The sequence below is a fragment of the Canis lupus genome, chromosome 36 (genome assembly GCF_048164855.1).
Source record: "Canis lupus baileyi chromosome 36, mCanLup2.hap1, whole genome shotgun sequence".
NCBI classification, from domain to species: Eukaryota; Metazoa; Chordata; class Mammalia; order Carnivora; family Canidae; genus Canis; species Canis lupus.
Genome location: NC_132873.1, coordinates 17,730,206 through 17,754,766, shown reverse-complemented (window position 1 = coordinate 17,754,766; position 24,561 = coordinate 17,730,206). Strand labels below are relative to the sequence as shown.

The 24,561-nt window shown below is 42.0% G+C and overlaps 1 long non-coding RNA gene across 1 annotated transcript; it reads right to left on the bottom strand.

The window, feature by feature from the left end:
- Nucleotides 1-1,042: 1,042 nt before the first annotated feature.
- Nucleotides 1,043-19,366, bottom strand: LOC140625343 (uncharacterized). The gene is made up of 4 exons (XR_012024702.1): nucleotides 19,014-19,366; nucleotides 10,649-10,728; nucleotides 9,503-9,578; nucleotides 1,043-5,151 (listed from the first exon to the last, which is right to left on the bottom strand). It is a non-coding gene; the product is annotated as an uncharacterized lncRNA (long non-coding RNA).
- Between the last annotated feature and the right edge of the window lie 5,195 nt (nucleotides 19,367-24,561).

Sequence of the window (24,561 nt, the reverse complement as noted above, 5' to 3'; positions counted from 1 at the left end):
AAGAAAAAAAAATGATCCATGTGTCCAGTTTTAGTAACTTTGTGAGTTTTAACAAATATGTTTAGTCTGTTATAATATAAAATATTTAAAAGATTAGTTTTGGTCTTGAATAATTATGTTGTACTTTTATACAGTAACAAGAATGTTTTAAAACAGGGTTATTGGGACACCTGAGTGGCTCAGTGGTTGAGTGTTTGCCTTTGGCTCAGGCTGTGATCCCAGGGTCCTGGGATCGAGTCTCACAACAGGCTCCCTGCAGGGAGCCTGCTTCTCCCTCTGCCTGTGTCTCTGCCTCTCCCTGTGTGTCTCTCATAAATAAATAAATAAATAAAATCTTTTAAAAATAAATAAATAAAACAGGGTTGTTTTTCACAAATATGAATTACATATTATGTTCATGAGTTATAGAATTTGAATTCTAATGTCTTAGTACATTTTTTTGAATTTATAGGAAGGACTGTAGTCTGTTGACCTTTTTAATATTCTGCTCTCTCATTGGCTACCTCTTTGAAACCTTTCTTCCATATTAGTAGGAATTGTTACAAGAAGAGGAGGAGTGGAAATGCCAGCCAGTCAGAAACCAGAATATTTAAAAGGTCAACATTGTACAGTTTTCTGCTATAATTCATAAAAAAATATTAAGCATCCAATATTTCATCTCAGGACCAAGGTTGTAATGAGAACAGAAAATGGCACAACATTAATTCATCTTCATGACAAATCCTGTAATGAGAAAGGCAGGATACAAGCTATAAATATTTGGTTACCGTTTCAAAATTATCTTATATCCTTTATAACATAATGAGAGTAAATTTATATTTCCTAAAGTTGAGTCCTCTCACTAAATACTTACTGCCTTTTAAATTAAGAGGGCTCCTTCGGGACCACGCTAAAATGAGGCTGTACCCCCAAGAGAGCTGCTGCTACCACGAGGTTGCAATAAATAAATGTACAAGACGTTCATTATAATAAAACAAATGAGTAGAAATTTTATTTTGGCTAATTTCCACTTTCACTATTATTAAAGTCTTGGAACGTGCCTAATTAGAAAGTTCTCACCATTTTAAATGGATACCCCGTTAACCACCTTTATATCAACATGATCTCCAAATAAAGTAGCATTCCTTCATGATTAATTCTATCATATGACAGATGCTGCATTATGTGACTATTACAAACAGAAATTAGGGCTTGTGTATTCTGAGTCTGAAGGGACTCAGGCAGGAAATCAATCCAAATCAAGTAGGGAGCGCCATATGCATTCAAGACAGTTTTGTATCTTTCTCTTTCCTAGTGTATATACGTGTGAGGTGAGAGGGAGGAGAGCCCGAGTCCTAGCAGCTCAAATTATTTTACTGAAAGGACTGCTTGCAGGGTTGTGAACAGGAGTGAGGAAATCCGCATGGTGGAGGCAGCCAGAGACCAGAAACAGCAGAAATTCCTTATTGCCTTTGGGTAGAGGGCAAGGAGAGGAAATAGTGTCAGCGGAGCCCTGAAAGAGCTGGAATCTTGGATGAGGGGCTAGAGGCAGGAGCTGTAGTCAAGGGGGGAATGAAGTCGCTGCCAAAACAACAATGCTTGGTAGGGCAAGAGGAGAGAAGAAATATTGCTGCCTCTCTCTTCTTGTGTCCCAGTGACCAAACCCAACCAACCATGAGCTATCAAGGAAGCCTGGGTGAGGGTGGCACCAGCAGTGAACATGATGGGCAGAGGTTTATTTTTTTAAATTAATTTATTTTTTATTGGAGTTCAATTTGCCAACATATAGCATAACACCCAGTGCTCATCCCATCAAGTTTTTAAATTGATAGTAAGCAACAGAGATGTTCAAGGCTATCCTGGGGAAGCTTCACTAAAGGCAAGATTTGAGGTCTCATGAAAAGGAGCACAATGGAAGGAGGTGAGAATGGCTGGAAGAAAGAATGGACACGAGCATAGAGGGAATGAAGGGAACGGGAATCAAATACAGCTCTCTGAGTCTGCCTAGAAGTCAGCAAAGCTATTTCTTTTAGCATATTATTTGGAAAGCTGCCTTAAATGAATTTAAAAACAAATGAATCTGCCAAACAACTGTATAGACTATCTCCTGGCACATTCATTTTGAAATCGGAGATGATGCTGAGAGACTGTGAGCTTCGGTCTTCGGTATTTTTTTTTTTTCTTCTGTGAGATCTTTGGATGTCAAAAAAAAAAAAAAAATCCCCTATGAAATCTGCCAGTCCAAGTTCTTTGATATCCAACTGGTTCTTGGTGTAGTGAATACAACTGGAGTGCTGAGTGATCGGTTAACAAGAGCACAATCGCTGCCTGCCTTTTTACCATAGCTTATTTACTACTAACAAATATCATCTTGTGATGCTACAGAGTGCCTTTCGCCCACTGGCTCCTGGAGTGCTTTATGAACTAGGAATGCAGGAGTAGCTGAAATAGAGTCTCTCTGGGGTGGAATAAGACAGCTGTTAGCCTTGCAGAAATGTTGCACAACAGCCTGAGTGGAAACCAGGGAGGGTTCTCAATCTAATTGAAACTACAAGAAGAATTTAAGTTGATGGACTAATTGCTGAGGCTGGCATCTATTCAAAAAACCAGGGCTTTTTCTTCTCTGGTGGTGAGTGGCACAGCAATGTAGCTCCATTTAATAGATCCTGCTGTTTCCGTTGAAGAGATGAGGAAACTGAAGTTCGAGGCACAAATTATGCTTGAGAGAATTAGGTTGTAATGCATACCCTTTGAGTTTCCGGGTGCTCATTATCTTCTGAGTTACGTGGCAGACAGGAGCATCACTGCAAAGTAATGAGTTAGTACCACTATGAGAGAGAGACTACACCCATGGTGCGCACTTTTTTTTTTTTTTTTTTTTTTTTTTTTTTTGCAGAAATAGGGCTACTCTGGGAAGGTCACCATGTGATCCTGACTCAACTTGACCCTACATAGTTTCTGAAATCAGTCAAGTTCCAAGAGCCAGAGGTGGTATAAACGCATAACACTCCCATGCCTTCAAGAAATGGCATATTGTGAGTCAAGGAAATTTAAACTGATTAGTTTGCAGTGGGCTCCTCTTGCCTAACACTCCTTTCATGCTGGAATGTCACATTAATTGGTTCTTAATTGAACAATGTGCTTCCAATTTTCAAAACCCAGCAGAGTATAAAACAGAAGAAGTCAGACTCTTGCTCTTTGGAATTGGAAGTCATATGGGTAAAGACACAGTTCATAAGGATTAAACTCTCATGAAGGCTGAAAGCTGTCACACAAGCACTTCTTAGCACTGGGAGGCACAGCTCTTCAGGTTGTCAATTTTAACATGGGAAGCAGTTTAATGCTACTTGTTTGGAAGAGAGCATGATCCTGAGGTCGAAGACGATGACTAAAACTTCCTCCGCTTCTTGATTTCTGGAAAACCAAGATCTCTCGATGTAGCTGTGGTTAATTATCCATTTCCTCTATAAATCAACGACTTGTTTTTAATTTGTGTCCTTAAAATAAGCCATCATTTGGTGGTAGCTAGTTAACTCCTAGATATGACAGTTTCTTATCTGCAATTAAATTTGGGCCAAAAGGTCTACTTTCCACCTGAAATTAAAAACCTGTTTGTTCATGTTCTCTCTTTGCAAATGTTCCATGTACAGGCAAGTTTATTTTTTCTATTCTGAAGAAATATTATTTTTAAATAAGGGCTGTGTTCTGAATTCATATAGTGTGAAAAGTAAGAGATAGAAGGAAAGTTGGTTTCTTGCAACAAATAAACCTTTCAAAAAAAAAAAAAAAAACCTGTCAAGTTTCTGAGTTATTTTTTCCTAATACTGCTGTGCTTGGGGGGAAAAAAAATCATGATTCCAAAAGTTAGGTATTCATTTTCTTTCTGCCTATTTGTATCATACTTGCTCATCTTAAAAGTGAGAGAAGGGTTTTTCTAATTGCATGCTCTAACACGCATCATTCACCAAAGTTGGGCTATTTCTGCCTCTTGCATCAGATGTAGAAGTTACTTTCTTTCTCCTCCTTGCATCATGACCTGTGGTCTCATGCAGCACTTAGCAGTTGATAATGCAATTGGAAGAGACTTTGCTTCTTCTTTTAGGGATGCACTGGTCCCATGGTTATTGTAAAAGTAGATAGGAAAAGGGAAGAAACAGTCCATGAGACAATGCAATCTTAGCCACAATCTCTCTGGTTATATTGTGTGTGTGTTGATGATAATATATTTTGGATCAGAAAGTACTGATACTGTGATTTTTTTTTTAAATCTGTATATCACCAATAAATCAGATGCACCTATTGCTTCTCATTAATAAAGAATCCTTGTGGGATTCCAGACTCTTATTTAAAAACAGAGTCTGGAAGATAGGTCAACCAAAGGTGTGTCTAAGAAATGTGTAGTGATCTCAAATGAGCTTATTCTGAGCATCTCCAGCTGTGGAAGGCCTCTGACTCTCAATTCTTGTGGCAATTTACTATGCTGACACCATGATCACACATCTTCGAGTTAATTACTTTCATTCACTCAACACTATCCTTTCTGCTCTAACAAGACCTCCTTTAACTTCACTAGGACCAAATCTGGCCTCGGCAACGCTGCCACAAGAGATAAATGTTTCCCTGGGTACAAACTCAATAATAAGTGCAACATTTGACAAAGAAGAATGCCTCTGGCAGCCCTGCTCAATCTCTCTAAGAAATTGACACTGCAGAGCACAGGAGCAAAGCCCAGACAATGACAGCTACAAAAAGCTTTTGTAAGCAAAGTAATCAGGCCCTTGTCAGCCAGTCTCTCCTTTCATGATCTCTTGCCTGAACAGTTGGTAAAATCTGATCAATGGGATATTTTTCAGTATCTACGACAAATCATCAGTCAGTACAAGGTGATGCTCAGCTACAATGACCTGAACAACGACAATGATGACGAAAGTGAGAAAATGGATTCTGGTTTGAGGAGAGAGTTGCATTTGGTGGATGATAATTTTCGGGACCCTTTCTTCACCAACTGCTCATCCAGCAGGATCCAGGCACTATTTATGCAAGCAGCTATGTTCAGCTACTTTCTGTTCTACGTAGGTTCCTACGGCACCTGCATTCCTAAGCTGCTTCTGGATGTGGGGAGAGTCCACAGAGTCTTCTTTGGGTGACTTTTTCCTACTCCAGTGGCATCACCTGTAAAATAGAAGTAAATGAAGCAGGTAGAAATTATTGTTATTCAACCCAATGATCCATTCAGTCCATCCATTCACTTAGAAATCTTGTTTTCAATGCATACAATGACTAGGCTCCATGTTGACCGTTGGGAGGAACTGTCACTGTGAGGGTCCCTGATGAACATGAGGTTTGCTGGGGTGGGGTGGGGGTAGGCAAGTCATACACATGTCATTGCAGTAGAGTGTGATAAAGTCCATAAAGTCAGTATAAAGTATGAAGGTGTTCTGAGGAGGGATAGAGCACTTGTGACAGAAATTCATGGGAATTAAGAGGGAAGGTTTCTTGGTGGTGGTGGCATTTGAACTAGGCTTCAAAGAATGTGTAGAATTTAAACCTGTAGAGATGGAAAGTGAACAATACAAATGGAAAATATCACAACAGGGATCCCTGTGTGGCTCAGTGATTTAGCGCCTGCCTTCGGCCCAGGGCGTGATCCTGGAGACCCGGGATCAAGTCCCGCATTGAGCTCCCGGCATGGAGCCTGCTTCTCCCTCTGCCTGTGTCTCTGCCTCTCCCCCTCCCCTCCCCCGCCTCTCTATGTGTGTGTGTGTCTCTCATGAATAAATAAATAAAATCTTAAAAAAAAAAAAAAGGAAAATATCACAACAGAAAAGCTCCCTCCTAAGACACTGCAGATGTTTTAGGCAGAAGGAGAGAGGTCTGTCTGGGTGTGTGTAGGAAACACAATGGATTTTTGCTCTAACATTTACAAAGTGCTTCTATACACTCAGTCTTAAAGAAACTGTGTGGTGTGCAAGGAGAGAGGAAGATTCAAAACCCACAGTGCCTGGGTTCATACTGCCACCTACCAGCTTAGGCCTTGGAGCAAGTCACCTCAGTTCCCTCCTCTGTAAAATGGGGATAATTGCAATACTGCCCCTGTAGGTTGTTAGGGGGATCAGTCCGTAATAGTATCTATAGTAGATACATGCTACACGACAGATGAGAAATTAGTATTGCTCAGAAGCCACACAAGGGCCTCACAGAGGCAGCAGTCACAGAAGGTCCTCTGTCTCTCAACCATGTGCTCACTATACTCCAATGAGCCTGAAGTGAGAGACCCTGAAACACACCTTGTGGGCACTCTAGCCCAGTGAGTGGTTCTCAACGAGGAGTGTGGTTTTGCACGCACACCTGCACATGTGTACACACACACACACACACACACACAGATACACACAGGAGACATTTGGTAATATATGGAAACACTTTTGGTTATTAGAACTGCGGGGTTGCTACTGGCATCTAGTGGGTAGAGGCCGGTTATGCTACCAAACATCTTACAATGCACAGCGTAGAATTATCTAACCCCAAATTTTAACTGTGCCGAAATTGAGAAATCCTGAATAGAGCGGCCTCTTGAAGAGATATTTAAAGAGTTAAATAGGGCAGCCCGGGTGGCTCAGCAGTTTAGCACTGCCTTCAGCCCAGGGCCTGATCCTGGAGACCTGGGATCGAGTCCCCCGTTGTGCTCCCTGCATGGAGCCTGCTTCTCCCTCTGCCTGTGTCTCTGCCTCTCACGAATAAATAAATAAAATCTTTTTTAAAGATAGTTAAATATTTCAACAGGACTCCCCTTTGCATAAAATACTTTGCTGGAAACCATCAAAGCAAAAGGCAAGTTGTGGCACCAGTGAAAAATCTAAGTATTGATGGCATCGCTGGGGGGGGCTCCTCTTGAAAAGAAAGCGCTATGTTCATGAAAAATAAAAGGAGAGAATCACCCGGAATCCTGATCTACGAAAGGGAATCTGAAAAAGCAGTCTAGCTCCTGAAAGAGGCAAAAAGCACAGGCGTGCTGCTGCAGTGTGGAAAGCACCCAGCCCGACACACACCTACACACAAAAATAAGTTATCTCTTTCCATCTGCAGCTCAAGGCTACCTCAACTGTCAAAAGTGCTAGAGAAAAAGGTCTCCTCCTTCCTATAGTTAATTATCATTCAACCTGCAAATATCACTCACTCCATGGATTGTGCTGTGAGTATACTTTTTCTCTTTAAAAGGCCATTAAATCTGGTATAAAAGACCTATTAATTTTCTACTATAAATAGTCTCCCAGACGCTAACTACTTCATTGTTTGAATCCAGGACTGCAGTTCACGCAGATGAAATTCTCTGCAAAGCTGTGGTTTTATACCTTCTGCCGGCCACTCTCATCTTCCCCTCAGTCCTGGGAACAATAATTCAGTTTCCAAATACATTAAATGTGTTGTAAATAGTACATGCCTCCACAGCGCCACCTCGATGGACTGGTCGATCTTGTTGCGGTGTCATAAATTTGAAGGCATCTAATAAAGCTGCCACATGCAGCCAGACATTGTTGTTCTGAGACTTACCAGGCAGCTCAGTAAAGCACCTCACCTTGCTCATTTCTCCCCCACCATCCCTCCCATCTGTGCTCCTGGAGACACACCATTACTGGATCTTAGCAGCAAGAAGACTTATAAAAAGAGCATTTGTATACACTTGCCAACACACAAAGCCCATTTATGAACATTATCTTATTTGCTCTTCATCACAATATCTTGAGCTTGGAGTGAAAGCTCTTATAAAATGATCCCAATTTTGTAGATAGGACAACACGAGCACTACCTACTCGAGTCCTATAAAAATCTCTTTCGAGACCTGAAGTCAGCTAAGACAAGCAAGACCTATGGGAGATGTTCTCATGATACTGCTCATCCTGGCTTGAGTTCCCATTCAAGCAGAACCTGAGACTTGGATTCCAGTGTAAGTGGTGTGGGAGATGATTCTAGGAAGTATCAGGAAGGGAGCGGGGAAAGAAGACACGAAGGGAGACAGTGAGGGTGCTTGATGGAACAGGTACCAGTGGGAACCCTTGAGGCTTAATCCCACAGGGGAGCACTGTAGATAATATGGGGTGATCCTCCCTGCAGGCGAGAAAGCTGGAGTATGACTGTTCCAATTCCCATCCACTATTGCCTGAAGCCTGTTCTTGGGTGGGGTGGGGGGAGGGTGGAGAACTCCTCAGAGCTTCGGACGCTTGCTGTAGGACATCAAGACAAGCCAGTGAAAGAAGGTATGAGTGCCACTAGGGTGGTGCTTCTCCATCTTCAAAATCATCGGTGTCACCTGTGGTGTTACAGTGCCAGACTATGCAATGAGAACATACAGAGGAATCTCGGCTCTCTCTTCTGTGCAGCTGTGCTCCTGACATCCCTATGGCATCCCTCTGATCGTGACATCTCTATGACATCTTTTAACATAATAGCCACTCTCTGACCTTCGAGGCTAAACACCTTCTGATGCTCTCCTCCCCCATTTACTGGTGGGACACTACCTTCCCCTTCAAAGTTACTTCTCAGATTACAGACTTACTCCAAGGCATGAGTGGCTGGTAACTTTAAACATCTCTCTTCTTAGGAGGCAAAAGAGACCAAAATCTTAATCAACAATGGTCAAGTTCAAAAAGGGTGTTGCCTGTGTTCTTCTCTAGGATTTTGATGGAATCTTGTCTCACATTTAGATCTTTCATCCATTTTGAGTTTATCTTTGTGTATGGTGAAAGAGTGGTCTAGTTTCATTCTTCTGCATGTGGATGTCCAATTTTCCCAGCACCATTTATTGAAGAGACTGTCTTTCTTCCAATGGATAGTCTTTCCTCCTTTATCGAATATTAGTTGCCCATAAAGTTCAGGGTCCACTTCTGGATTCTCTATTCTGTTCCACTGATCTATGTGTCTGTTTTTGTGCCAGTACCACACTGTCTTGATGACCACAGCTTTGTAGAAGGGGAGGAGGGTGGGGGGTGGGAGTGAATGGGTGACGGGCACTGGGTGTTATTCTGTATGTTAGTAAATTGAACACCAATAAAAAAAAAAAAAAAAAAAAAAACAATGGTCAGCAACGGTGGCTCCGGGCCTATATATTGTTTGGTTTGGCTTTAATTTTTTTATTTTATTTTTTTATTTTATTTTCAAGATTTTATTTATTCATTCATGAGAGACACAGAGAGGAGAGAGGCAGAGACACAGGCAGAGGGAGAGGCAGGCTCCATGCAGGGAGCCCGACGTGAGACTCGATCCCGGGACTCCAGGATCATGCCCTGGGCCGAAGGCAGGAGCTAAACCGCTGAGCCACCCAGGGATCCCCCGGTTTGGCTTTTAGATTTTTAATTAGCTGTCACAATTTTTAAATATTAAAAGATTTCACCTAAAAATTGGAATTCCCTTCTTCTCCTGAAGCATCGGATGACCTGGCCACCCTGACCCACATGAAGACAACACAAGGGTCTGCTGGAGGGGGTGGAGGCTGCTCCCCTGGACAGGGCATCCATTCTGCACTTACCTGCACCCCTACTCCTGGCCATCTTCCCTCATTCCAAACACCTGCCTGCTTCTCCGGGCTTACGGATTTGTGATGCCTGACATTAGAGATGAGAGAGAAGATTCTTAGAAGTCGTTGTTTTTATTTGTGGTCCTCTGTCAGTGTCCTTGAAATCACACTATCTAGTGTATATTTATTCTTAGCACTTACCTAACCTTTTAGCTCTGTAAGAGAGGAAGGGTTTTTGAGAACTTTGAGGGATGAGACAGACCATTATATAAATCTACATTTAATTTTCATTAGAATTGTCCTAGATAGTGTTTGAACTTTAAATCCTATAAAGTAGAAGCAAATCTGTGTTTCAAGTAGAACTTGCCAGAAGAAGGGACAAGAAAGGCATTTAGATAATTTCATCTGGACGTGTGAAGCCAAAGCAAGATTCATCCTTCCATTATCTGTAAGTTGGAGCCACCTGTTTTTCATGACTGTCTGCTGGTTGGAAAAGGAAGCCCTGAGTTTAATTAAGTTATGCGTGTGGGAGGCACATGCTCTGCAGCAGCAGCAGTTAGATTATTAATGGACTCCTATATTGAAGTGTTCACATTTTTGAAAGGCTAATTACAATATAATTTTAGTTTTAAAATATTGCTTTGCCAAGGGTGGGAGTTGTATCATGTATTATTAAATGGTACCTTTTTTTTTTCAATCTTAGGGGAACTCTTGGCTTGTTTATGGTAATCTTTAATATTCAGTTACTTCTCATGCTTTCTTACTTGATGCATCTAACTCTTGGAACAGAAAAATATGCTGCATGCTTGTCAAATACCAAAAAGCTACACTGGAGTTTCCTTGGCTGATTTTTCTTATGAAGAAAGTCAAACTGTTCATAGGTTGAGTAAACTAAATTTCGTGTTTTTCCTTGCTACCTGAGACCCATGATCTTATCAGCTGTGCAATTTTAACATTTCTGGAGGGAAGATTGAAGTAGTTGTCTAATGAGCTTATTCTGGAATCCATACTACCGTTCCCTGGTTATAGCTGCTCAAGTAGGACTCCAGTTGATTGTAATGGGAATCACATGATTTTTAGATTCAAAGACCTAATTTAGAGTCCTTGTGTTAGAAGTTCTGTTTACTGCATATTCCAAACCAAAATCAACACACATACCTTCTACCCACATATCCTTCCAATGAAAATCATGGTCACTTCAATGACATTTTAGTTTTACGAAATCAGAGAGAATGAACCTATAGAAAAGAACATGAATAGGAGTAATTAGTGTTTTTATATGTACTGGGAAGAGCCTCAGGGAGAAGAGGTGTTTTTCAAATGGCACCTATTCAGAGCAGTCCTCCACTGGACTCGGGCTAGTCCTCTAGCTGTGGTCAGCAAGGGCTGTCATTTGATATCTGCATTGCCCACCAGCCCAGCATCTCCTTGTGCCTGTCCAGACAAGCATTGCAGTAGCTGGCTAAGTACCTTGCAATGATTAAAAAAAAAAAAAAAAAGGCTCCATTCCCTCCTATTACCTTTTGCTGTATTTGATCTTTTTTTAAAAGAATTTTTTAATGTAATTTTTAAAAAGTTATACTTTGCCTACAGGAAGTGCTAGAACAAAGGAGAAAGGCCTCACCTGCTCTGCAAGATGACCAATCCCTTAGGCCAGTCATGTCACTCCCTTGCCTGGAGACATACATTCTTCTGCTCCCTGGGTGGGGAATTGACATGACTAACCCCCAGCAATGAGCTGAGATTTTGCCGCCCAATCCTCTGTGTAGGCAGTTGTACCAAGTCCTCTTATCGTGGGAACAGAGAGGTGCCCATAGAAACCAAAACAACTTGATGTATCCTCTTGTCTGAGTATCCCAAGGCCAAGGATGTTCCCACATCTTTTTGAGCCTATGGCAGAAATCCAATCCTGCGCTCTTTCCTCATCCCCGGCATGTTCTGACTGACAGAGCGAACAGAGCTGGTGCGGTACCATCTGGTGGCAAGTCTACCCTACCAGCTTAGCCCAGCCAAGCTCCCCCTCAATAATTGCTTACATATTTTCAGTTCTAACTTGTTGCCGTGAGTCAGTACCTCGCCCCAATTTGCTGTTATGTTTTATATTTAATCAAAATAATAAACCCAATTCTCTGCTCCCTCCAGCTTCAGCTGTTTAATTGCTGATAGAAGAAAGGAAGAAAACTTTCACCACTTGGCCAAGTTGTGTTAGTAATATTAAGAGGATCAGAAATAATAGGGGATGAGGGAAATGCCAAGACTATGGGCCCATCTGTATGCCCAAGACCAGTACGGTTATGATCTGGGAGGAAGGAAAACAACAGCCCTTGCTGAGCACCAACCAGGAGCTACACTCCCTGATCTGGTTCTGCTTGGGCTTCAGGTTGTTTAGAGTTGGCCACAGTTAAAGATGAGTATGTAAACTTGAAAAGGAAGAAAGCCAGATGGTCCAGGAAGAGCTGGAACTCTGAACCTTGTATACTACAGTTACTAGAACTAGAGATTCTACTGCTAGAAACTCTGGGGAAGTAAATAAGGTCATTTACTACTCAGGTTGAAGATATATGCAAGCCAATGAAGTAACAATGCAACTCATGACTTGGTATTAAGGTTTCTTTGGGATCTTATTAGAGTTGCAGAGTTTTGGGGTGCAGGAAGGAGAGGGAGAGGTAAGTTTTCACATAGCTCCCCAGTGTTCATTCCGTCTCAGGCAGAAAGTATTAGCTGTAAGGGCTGCCCAGTTTGTGGGTGACTGAGCCCTCAAGCTCTCTGAAATACGATTCTCCCAGGGCGAGAACTCAGATGCTTGAGTCTCCTTAAATAACCTTAAGTACCCCAGGCTCTTAGGATATGTGTACAAAAGATTCAGGACCTTTCACAAGGCCCTCCACAGGCCCATGCCCATGAAACTTCACAACCTGTGGATCCACCACAATAGTCAATGAGTGATGAGGCTCTTCCTTGTTTCTGCCTTTTTCTGATTTTAAAATCAGGAAAGAACTGTTTGAGATCATTTCTTCTTCCCTTTATCATTCCTAATTCCACTTCCATCCCCCTTGTCTGTCTACACCACCAGTGGCTAGTCAACCACAGGTACTAAGGTGCATTAATTATCTCTGTGCAGGGGCAGAGGCCTAGATTTCTGTGGTGCGAAGGCCTGCGTGCCTAGGAGAGGCTTTCTGTACCTGTCTGCAGGTGGGCACAGTGATGTGTTCAACCTTTGCTACAATTCATTAGCATGATCCTCGCTGCATGTGGCTAGCCTGGAATCTCTTTCCCCTGGGGCTCCACTATGTTAACGCCTAGAAAACTTGGAGTTGCTAGGTGAAGTCCTCCAACGCACAGAAACCAAGAGGGCGCTGTGGCTGGCTTCCACCTGGCACCCTTCTGAATCTGTAGTGAGCCAGGGAATCCGGGTCAAGAGATAAGAGCCTTAGCTCCAGGTGCAACGGTGTGGATGTTTGGCTGGGTGAGAAAGGAATGAGGTCAAAGAAGGTAAGAGCTATATATCAGTTACAGATCACTGTGCTCTCTGGAACACCTGCTGGTGCTCTGCTGGGCAAGCGCCTCCATATGCCCAAGCTCTTGTCTCAGTGCCTCTGGACCACTTGGTCCACTGCGGTCTCCTCGGGGGAGGCTCACAGACCACTCAGTAGGTCTTTCCTCCCCACCCCGCTCCATCACTATGGCTTCTAACCATTTCTCTTTCCTTTTTTGAAAACTGCTGGGGTAGCCTAGGTGGCTCAGTCGGTTGAGCATCTGCCTTTGGCTCAGATCATGATCTCCGGAACCTGGGATCAAGCCCTGTGTCAGGCTCTCTGTTTAGCCTCCCCCTGCCCCTACCCCCTGCTTGTGCATGCTCTCTCTCTCTCTCCCTCTCTCAAGTAAATAAATAAAATCTTTTTTAAAAAACAAAAATTGCAGTGCAGATGATGGCATGACTTGCACCACCCTCTTCAGCTGTTGGGCAATCACCACACTCCACACCCCCCTTCATTAAGAACAGCACTCAGCTGGCTGTCTTGCTCTCCAGCTCTACACAGGCCATTGTTCGTCCCAAGGCCTCTTTCAAGGACAGGTGTTCTCCGTCTTCATCATTTTCTTCTATCCTCCTTGGGCATCTTTTCCCTTGGTTGTGCTCTGACCTAAATTTCCACTTGGTTTTCATCTCTGTCTTGGACACCATTCCCTGCCCTTCCACCACACCTCCCTATCTTTTGAACCCCCAGGGCAACTATGCATAGAACCACCTATTTTTAGCTATCCATAGCCCCCTATCCTGGTCTTCACTCTCCAATTTATCCAGGTACATCCTGAGGTCCCCTGCTGAGTCATTCTCTTGCAAACATCACCTTCTGCCCTGCTTGGCCTCTACACCTCCAGTGGCAACTCAACCAAAGGTAACTAAGGTAGGTTAATTATCTCTGTGCAGGGGCAGAGGCCTAGAATTCTGTGGTGCGAAGGCCTCTGTGCCTAGGCCTGAGTCATGCCTCTCATACCAAAAGAATAACACCTCAACCACTCTCTTCCTTGGACATACATCTTGTCAGCTCAGTGTGACTGGACAATATTAAACACACGGCCTTGCTACTTTTTAAAATTTCTGCACAGCCCCTGCCCTCCCCCCGGCCTAGTTTTACCCAGAAATAACATTGCTGGGCACCTGTGTAGCTCAGTGGTTGAGTGTCTTCCTTTGGCTCAGGTGTGACCCTGGGCTCCTGGGATGGAGTCCCACATTGGGCTCCCTGCATGGAGCCCGCTTCTCCCTCTGCCTCTGCCTCCCTCTCTCTGTCTCTCATGAATAAATAAATAAATCTTTAAAAAAAAAAAAAAAAGAAATGTCATTGCTTTTCCTAGGGATCATCCCTCGAGACTCAAACTTTTTCCACTTGTCTCATTTCTCCATAGAGTTAACTGACACTCTTTGCCCATTCACAAAATAAACACCACCTGAGTAACCACCCTCATCCTCCCATTATCAAATATACAAACCTGAATGCTTCCTTCTGTTGTAAAGGAAATGGTGTCTTTGCTTATAGCCACAACTGGGGCTCTGCTGCCCATCTCGTCTACCTCCCCGCCCCCCTGCTCCCCATTGGTCTCTTCTGGAAGAGGGAAGATGGGCTAGAGGTTGAATCAGCCGATGGCCACTGATTTAACCAATCATGACTCTACGAGGAAGCCTCCATTAAAGCCAAAAAGGCTGGGTTCCGAGAGCTTCTGGGTTGGTGAACACGTGCAGAATGAGGAGTGTGACATGCCTGGAGAGGCCACGCAAGCCCCCTTTTCCACAGACGCAAGGTCTTTTCCACAGACCTTGCCCTGTGCATCTCTTTCATCTGATTGTTAGTTTGTATCCTTTATCATATCCCTTAATAATTAATAAACTGGTCAGCACAAGTGTTTCCCTGAGTTCTGGGAGCCACTCTAGCAATCTTAAAGTACCTAAAGAGGAGGTTGCTGGAGCCTCTGTAGAGGGTAGGTCAGCAGCAAAGGTAACAGCCTGGCGCTCAAGGCTGGTGTCTGAAGTGGGAGGTTGTAGCAGAACCCTTAACCTGTGGAATCTGATCCATAGTTCCAGGTAGATAGTGTCAGAATATAGTTGAGCTCTTGGATACCAGCAGAGGCCTGCTTGGTGTTGTGGGGGAGGGGGAACACCCCAGTGTTGGAGTTGGCTCTGGGAACGCCTAAAAGGTGTCAGTGAAGGGATGCACTCACATAATTCGAATTTAGGAAGATATAAAAAGGCATACAAAGTAGACTCTCCCTTTCCCAGCGCATCAAATGACCTCCCTCACTCTATACGTGGTCGACATTTGCACCTGCTGGTGCATCTTAGTGGAAATATTTCATGCATGTGTGTAGCTACATACAAGTATGTATATTCTTTCTTCGTTTTTAAAAACAAAGCATGCTGCACATATTTCTCTGCATTACCTTTTTCACTTAAGTGCACATGTTGGAGATCATTCCACCTTTGTTCATACAGAGCTTCCTCATTCTGTTCTACAGCTGTCTCATTCCATTGGAGACACATATCATAACTTATTGAACCAGTGCTGCATCGAATATCTTGTTAAAAAATGAAGAAAAACCACAGCCTTCTGCGATCTCACATTTCCCCTCTAGCCACGTCCCATTTCCCTTCTTCTCTTTATACCCAGACTCCTCAAATCTGTCGATCCCCCTTGCATTCTTCATTCTCCACTGAAATTGTTCTTGTCCAGGTTACCAAAGTCAATGACCATCTCTTTGACTTCATCTAACTTGAATTCTCTGGATCAATGTTGATCACTTGCCCCCTCTTGTTTCCAAACAGCTTACACACTCGTGGTTTTCTACCTTTCAGGTTACACCCTTTCTGGAGTTTTCTCTCCTTTATGTTTTGAAGTACTTTAGGTCTTCTTATCTATCTACCCATTGTCCCTAGATGAACTCATCCTGAACTTTGGCTTTAAATCCACATACTGATGGTCTCCATATTTATATTGCAAACAGAGACTTCTCTAAATTCCATATACAGCTGCCTATTCAACATCTTTACTTTGATGTTAAATAAGAGTCTCAACAACAAAGTTCTTGAACCCCCTCCCCCTCCCCGTCCTCCTCTTCTTCCTCCCTAACCCTGTTCCTGAATCAGACTTCCCACCCCAGTATACAGCACCACTCTCCATCATCATGAAAGCCAAAAACCTACAAGCCATCCTTAATTCTTCTCTGCCAGCTGTCCAGTCCATATCCTAGTCCTGTCAATTTTATCTGGAAACTGACCCCAGCATTTCTACTTCTCTTCCTATTGCTCACCACTGTCTCCCTAGACTTCCCCAATAACCTGCTGGAGTTTCTCTATTCTAGCTCCTGGCCCCTCCAACCCATTTTCCTCAAGGAGCCAAACTAACATCTTAAGATGGTAATGAGATCATGTAGATCAGACCAAATCACTTTCCTGCTCAAAACTTCCAATGACTTTCTTTTGCACATAGAATAAAATCCAAACTCCTTATGATAGCCAAAAAGATCCCTTAAGAACAAGCCAGGGTCTCTGCCTTTATTCTCCTAATTCCAGCCCAACCACACTGGCCCTTTTCATTCCCCCAAATCACTGTTCCCTCTGCCTGAAATGCCTTTCCTCTGAGAGTTGCCAGCTCATTTGCATCCTTTGACCCCCCACCCTCACCCCAGTCCTATTGTCACCACCTCAGAGAGGTCCTCCTTGATTGCTTCTTCTCTCACCCCTGGCAACATCCTGATTATTGCCTTCCTAGGAAGTATTACACTCCAGTGTTACCCCATGTATTTGTTTGCTATTTATTTCTGTCTCCTCCACTAGGATACAAGCACTAAGGGGCCAAGACCTAGAGTTTGTCTTTAGCGTCTAGCTCCTGGCATGGTGCCTGGAATTTCCTGGAAGCTTAGTAATTCTCTGAAGACAAAATTATTTCCTAAACTACAAAATTACTAAAAGAATTTGGTCAAGTATTCTGATCTTACCAAAAATCTCATAAAATACTATAGATTCTCATCCTGCTTAAACCTTTTTTTTTCTTAAAGGTATCAAAATATTTAAGATTAAGACAATAAAAGATACTCAGATGTTGTTAAAAAGGGATGGATTTTGCTTTATTTAAAGGCTTCATTTGTGAAAAATCCTTAATTCTATCTTTCCTATAATTTCATACAGCAATTTTAATTTTTAAGGTTCTTGACTTTTTTCTAGTTTAATTATCTGTGAATGTTTTAATGAAAGAAAGCATCCAATAAATTTCATTATGTGGCAGGCATATTATTTCTCTGAAAACAGCTCAGAATTTACAGGAAAAAAAAAATCAGTTCGGGGAGTTGCCAACAGAGTCGAAGGCAAAATTGGTAGAAGTGACACACAGGAGGCTGTACCTTGTCCTCAGATGTGCAACTCTTGTGGGCATGCATTAAGATTTTAACTTATCTTAAGGAAACTATTGCTCTTCCGGGATTATCAATGTCCAAATCACGACTTCCAAACACTTTTTCTTCACCCCTTGTCTGTTCCCATAAAATGTGGTGCATTCTCCCCAGAGCTTTCTTAATGCAAAGTCATGCATACATATTGGACTTCAAATAAATAAATCCCTGCCTATTCACTGTTTGCTGTTTGTATCACAAAGCTCCCGCTGACCAGCTGGCACATGCATAGCCTCCAAGGCTTCTGTGGCTTGATTTATTTTGTAGTCTCTTAATTCATACGTATGATGCCACTGCTGTATATTATAGGGGCAGGGCCATCTCGTCTATAAATTATGAAATCAGTTGGAAAGCCTGATTGCCTGTTAGTGAATGTGTGCTCCCTGAACATTAATCTCACACTGGGCTGCAGTCAACAAAGTCCTGGCATCAGGCCAACCCACCAGCACTGGAGCACTTTTGACTGCAAGTCAGGTTCACCGAGTTGAACAAGTGTGGAAGACGGATCGCAGAGCAGCCCAGGAGGCTGGGGTAGGATGCAAAGGACACTGGTGACTTCAGCCTAAAGAAACTTAGGAAAACCTCAGCAGAGTATCTGCAAGTAGTCCATGACAATGGAGAAGCAGCAGCAAAGGCCCCATCTTTCTGGCCTAAAGGAATCAGAGGGAGCAGCAGAGACATCACAGAAGGGGGGCCAAGTGGCAGACCAGCTCCAACCTACAAAGACTAAGGATCTGGGGGGCGGCAACCAGTTGACTAAGGACATGCAGGCTGTACACACTGGAGCCAGAGGGGTGGGTGGCTATGTGGGTTCAGGCGCACAGATACACATACCAGAAACAAGGCCAGCTTCCTTCAGTCACCCCGTTTGTCAGCAGTGCCATTATTTTTAAAGTCCTCTATAAATCTTAGAATTACATTTTAAATTTTCCTATAAAAGCAATATATAACTTTTGCCCCTCCCCCGAATCTCTCTCTCTCTCTCTCTCTCTCTCTCTCTCTCTCACACACACACACACACACACACACACACACACACAATTGTCCTTGTGTGTAGAGTAAAACATGGAATGTCAAGTCCTCCATTTATACCTCCCAACCCTATTCCCTAATGTAACCACCATGAACTGAAGGTTTCATCAAGTTCCTTCTAACCTTTTTTGAAGCTTTCCTCCAACTTCAGCTTTGTTCTCTTTCTCCAAGAAAAGAGCATGCTTGGAACTCACCCCTTCATGAGTGAGGGGAGTAGCTTTCCAGCCTCAATCTCTGCATTCACCACCGCCCCAACCCCTCACCCCAACCCTTCACCTTGCCCTACCCCCACCCCCACCCCCGCCAATACTAGACTCTTCTTCCTGGAGCACTATTTGCTCTTAGAAAAACCCCAGGGCCTCTCCCTAGAGCCTCCCACATGGCTTCCAGACCTGTCATCCACCCTCCACCCTCCTTACACAACCACATTCCTTCCCCGAGTCGTCCATCCAGCTAGAGCTGTCCCCCCGCATTCACCTTATCCGTGCTTCCCTGGGTTTCTGCCCATGCCACCTCTGCCTGGTGCAGTCATCTTGTCCTCCCACCCACCTACCTCTCCTCCTTTGTTTGCTCATCTCTTTCCTCTTTATCCTTCCATTCCGGTCTCACACTCTACTTCCTCTGCAGAATCTACCTGCTCCGCCAGCCCAGCAGCTCTCTCTTTTCCCTAAACACCTCCTCAGTTACATGGCTTAGCATTTGTTGTTTTCTAGTTCTCCGTGGAGTGTTCATTCTCTCTCTTCCGGTGCGAAGGAGATCTCTTGAGGTTAGGCAACGTACTTTAACAATTCTGTTGGCCCCATAGAAGCTGGTCCCACGTTGAAAGTTGAACAATTGGGGAAAAGTCTCAGTGTCCAGGAAATGGCCAGAAAACAAACAAAGTTTGCTTTTCACATAGATACTTATCTCCCCACTATTTTGTACACAGGGCTGGCTTTCATTTTTTGCTTTTGGTTTATGTCCCTCTAATCATTCCCTTTTATGTGGTCATTAAAATAGAGGTGAAATTACCTTCAGGGCAAGGCAACTAATAGGCTTGGTGGATTAACTGCACCCTTCCTTTCAGGGAAAAGAATTTGTATGCATGTGTGTGTCCTAGAAATTTGGAAAGATACTCTCACTCTCAAAAAAGCCAGCTCTTGGAGGTACAGCAGGTAGTTAAGCCCTACCTGTGATTTGAGACCCACTTGATTTTAACTTTAAACATTTAGTCCACATGCCATTTTAACAACTCATGGAATGCTTTCTTTTTTCTCATTTTAGTGCAGAAGAAAATTTTAAAGAAAAGGGTAAATCTACTGGTGTATGACATATGCGGGTCAAGATCTTACATAGATTTTCAGCATTAAGGCAGAACGAATAGACTGCAAGATTACAAAGAAAACAAATTCAGAGCAGTAACCTTTTGAGAACTGCCAAATTGCTGGCAGGATGAAAATGGGGTTGCATTTGAGAAATTATGCAGCGTTGTGCTTTGCTTCTTGGAGAAATGTACAGCACAGAGGAGTATATGTGTTTCTGTTTGAAACTATTTTTAATATTCATAATGACACTAACTGAAGCAAATCTGACTATATGTAGAACATGCAGTAAATGGTAAGTGGTCGTTGTGAGGAGGGGGAGTTATGTGGAAATAGAGGCTCTGGTGAACCAAGTATATTTTTGAAATATCAGACACATTCAGCCTGGATGCTGAAGATCACTGTGCAGGGTGAGAAAGTGTCGAAAATTTGCCCAGAAAAAGTCTGAAATCACAGCACACAGAGGGCTGGATTCTCAGCAGAATGAAGGAGGGGAATATATAGAAGAAAATATCTCTTTGCATATCATAAATATAGCAAAATTTCTAGCATATGTCGCTATTTTACTTTTTTATTTGGCAGACCATTTGTGACTAGTGATGGGTGGGGCTGTTCTTGCATGTATGCTTCAGCCAAGTATGATGAATGCTCAGACTATTTTTCCTGACCTTACATGAATTTATTTCTGTTTTTTTTTTTTTTTTTCTTCCTCATGTGCCTTTTCCTGGTGTTTTCTCTCACATAGGGTTCCTGGGCAGCTCCGTACAGGATCATATTAGAGATATATGGAGTAATTCCATTTAGATATAAAATTGACCCATTTCTGAAATGTGTTCCCTCATTTCCTTCATTTGATTTGACACACATGAGACGGCAAGCCAATGAGAATTTAAGTAACATAAGATTAATAAAGAAGCAAACACATGCTAATAAAGATTTAACTCCTACATCCATCACTTTTTTCCAGGCTTTAGATAAATGTTACTTCTAGGCTTTTCCAGAGTTCAATCAGTGTATCAGATCTTTGTGTCTATTTTGTTTTCAGATTTATTTTCCTACTCACATGTTTCTACATATTGATAAAGCTCACACATTTCTTATTTATAATACCTATTTGATATTCTGTGTTCTTAACATACCATAGCTTGTTTAGCTGTTTTCCTTTGGTGCTGCATCCAAGTTACTGTCAAATTTTTACTATTATATACACTAGGGATTCACCATCTGTGTAAGATATCCCTTATTTATTTCTTCTTTAGATTATTTTTAAGGTATTTTCAAAACTGGAATTCCTACATGAAAAGGAAATGAACCATGGTTCCCAAACTCCCATAACCTACATCCAAATTGGCCTCCTGAAAATTTCCATCAATCTGTTGTGCCAACAGCTATTGAAAGTGTATCCGGTTTCCCATACCCCTTATAAAATTGAACTTTCACACATTCATTTTTGCTAATTTGAGAAATTCACTGAAAGACTTTTTATTTGTATTTCTCTAATTTCAAAAAAGGCCGTGATTTTAATGTAATTATTTATAGAATGTATTTCTTCATATACCGTCTGTTCATTTCTTTTGAACATTTACTAATTTATGTGTTTATATGAATTTGTATATGTTTTTGTAGTAGAGACAGTAGAGAACAGGGAAAGTTGAGAACATGGCTCTGAAGCCAAACTCCTGCATTTGAATTTGATCTTCTCCACTTATTAGCAAGTAAACTTCAGCGAGTTAATCAATCATTCTGTGTCTAAATTTTCTCCTCTGTAGAATGGTGATGATAATAATAGCAACCACCTCTCAAAGTTCCTTTGAAGAGTAAATGGGTTATTACATGTAAAGTGCTTAGAACAGTGGCGGGCAGATAAGTCTATGTAAATGTCTGTTTACTTTTATAAGTAAGCCTTTGAATTAAAGTATTTTTAACTTATTATTCCATTATTTTTCCATTCTGTTACTTTCCTTCTGGTGTTTATTCTATGACATTTAATTGAATTTTAAAATATACATCCAGGTATGCCCTTTTATTGCTAGGAAAAATGTCATTTTAAAACCACTCCTTGATGATTTGCATTTTGTTGACTACATGGTATTAGAGTCTGGCTCCAAGTGAAGGTAATATTCAAAATACTTAATAAGTGTTTTAGAAAACAATCAAAACATTTAACAATTGACAACATTTAACAATGATTAATAATTGTTTCAGGAGTCAATCAAAATATTTAGCAATGATAGAAATTAATCAACCAAGGGGCACCTGGTTGGCTCAGTCAGTTAAGTGTCTGCCTGCAACTCAGGGCATAATCCTGGGGTCCTGGGATAGAGCCACCACCACCCCACCACCACCCCCAGGTAGGGCTCCCTGCTCAGTGGAGAGTCTGCTTTTCCCTCTCCCTTGGCCCCTCCCCCTGCTGTGCTCCCTCTCCCTCTCTCTCTTTCTTTCTCTCTCAAATAAATAAGATCTTTAAAAAAAAAAATGAAATGAATCAGAACAAGGCACCCACCAATCAGAACAGAGCCCAACAAATCAGAAGTTGGCATCAACCTGTGAAAATGTACTTGATAAATATCCCCGCACTCCAAGTAACTGTTTTCTGTACTGTTGCAATTGTTCAATTCACATGTATTTGACAGCAAACCCTTTTCAAAGCATAACATTACTTCTGATTTGCAATGCCATCATTTCTCCTTTTGGAGAGGGACATTTGAGTGGTTTCATTGTGTTCAAAATACCTGTCTTTCACCTTTTACTTCTAATTACTTAAAATATCTAGCTATAGCTACTTTCACTAGTATCATACTAATTGCAAAATAATGCCAGGGATAAATGAAGTTCAGCTTGTGGTGGAGACTTCAAATGGCATATTTAATGTACACAAACCATTTAACCCACATACTGTAGATTAAGAGATTGTTCTCACAGTGCTAAAACTTTGATAAAATGTGAGAAATCGGATTTTTTAGGACGCCTGGGCAGTTCAGTGGTTGGGCATCTGCCTTCAGCTCAGGTCGTGATCCTAGAGTCTTGGGATCCAGTCCCACATCAGGCTCCCTGCAGGTCTCCTTCTCCCTATGTTTCTGCCCCTCTCTGTGTGTCTCTTGTGAATAAATAAATAAAATCTAAAAAGAAATAAATCGTATTTTTCACACATTATAATAAATACTGAGATGTTTGGAAGCCGTTGGTTGTCTAGAATGAGGTTTTTACTTGCCATTGCATAGATAGGCATAGCTACAGCCTCTGGTTATCCAAAAGGTTGTTGACGAGAGGATGGAATATACTCTGCCGATCGGTGTTACAGAACTCTGTCATTTCAAGTGCCTACTCTACTGATATTGGCTATTTTTTTTTTCTCGGAGAAGTGAAAAAATAATTATAAGCTGTCTCTTTGGCTTATATATGCTTTGTACCCTTATTTCTTCTTCCATCTCTCAGTTCTCAGATTTTAGTAGCTGCTTCTTAGTAGCTGCGTGCTGCGGGGCATGGTGCTCTAAAAAAGTTAAATAAAAAGAGAGGGGCATTTTCTAATCATATTAGCACAGATTCCAGGACTATATTTTACGAGGAATATTATGACTTTCTTCAGCACATTTTCTTCATTCTGTCTCTTCCCTCTCAAATTGTAATTGATGCATTTCATTGTATGTGTGCATTTTCCTAACACTTTTGAATTTATCTGTAGGAAATACAGTGTGGCCCATACAGTTAGAGAGGCCCCTCTGATACTCTGAGAGGCAGCCTAAAAAAGTTGGCATATGAAACATGAGCTCAAATACATGCAAAAGTTACCTTAAGAGATACGGCCCAGGCTAAAAGCCGCAAGATTGGGTCTTGACAATGACTGACTAATGGTGTTAAAATATTCTAAGAAAGCATGTCTCAACACTATGGAATGGGCAACTTGGAAATCCGGGAAATGTGTGTGAGGAACATGTCAGGGTTCATGTTGGTCAACTAGGGGGACATGCCCACTGAGCAGAGTGAAAATGTATCAGATGCATCCCCAAGGAGCAAAGGAGTATATTTGGTAAAAACAAAGTATAAGCTGTGTATAAGTGTTCAAATCCCAATCTCACCACTTACCAGTCACTTCAGGTAAATTATTTAATGCCTATGGGCTGGTTTTCTCATCTGGAAAGTGAAGATGATGATACTACTATTTACCTCCTGGGTACTGAAATAAGCTCATATATGAAAGCATTTAGAATGCTGACAAGGATGTGAGGAGTGTAGACGTTGATACAGAGTAGAGCCTTTAGAATGTACCTAATATGTAGCAAGCATTCAGTTGATGTTAGCTGTTATTTTGATGATATTAATAATAAATATCATTGTGCTTTAATGACATAATCACAAAAAGGACCCTCTAATTATCAAGTGTCTTCCCATGAAGACTTGCCTAGTGGAAAGGATGTGCTGATCTAGGAAAATGACTATCCAGTTCAATAATGTGGTTCGAGCTGTCATGGAAATTAATCTTCTGTTGGATACATCATTTTATTATGAATTTGATTAGGATGACTCCTTCCGAGGAAATAGCGAGATCTGCTTTTTGGAGCTGCAATGCTGAGAGCCAGACTTTAGACAGAGGTGAATCCATTAAGGTACCATCCCTTTCCAGCCTTTTGCCTGAGTGACAGGAAGACTACAGCAAGTCACAATCCTATCCTCTGGGAAACTACTCACGAGATGACACCTGTTGAGCTTGCATGAGAAAGTTCTAACAGAGACAAAAAGGTTAGTTGACTTGTGAGCACATACTCCCCTCCTCTCAGGCCAGCACTTGTGGACTATGAGACT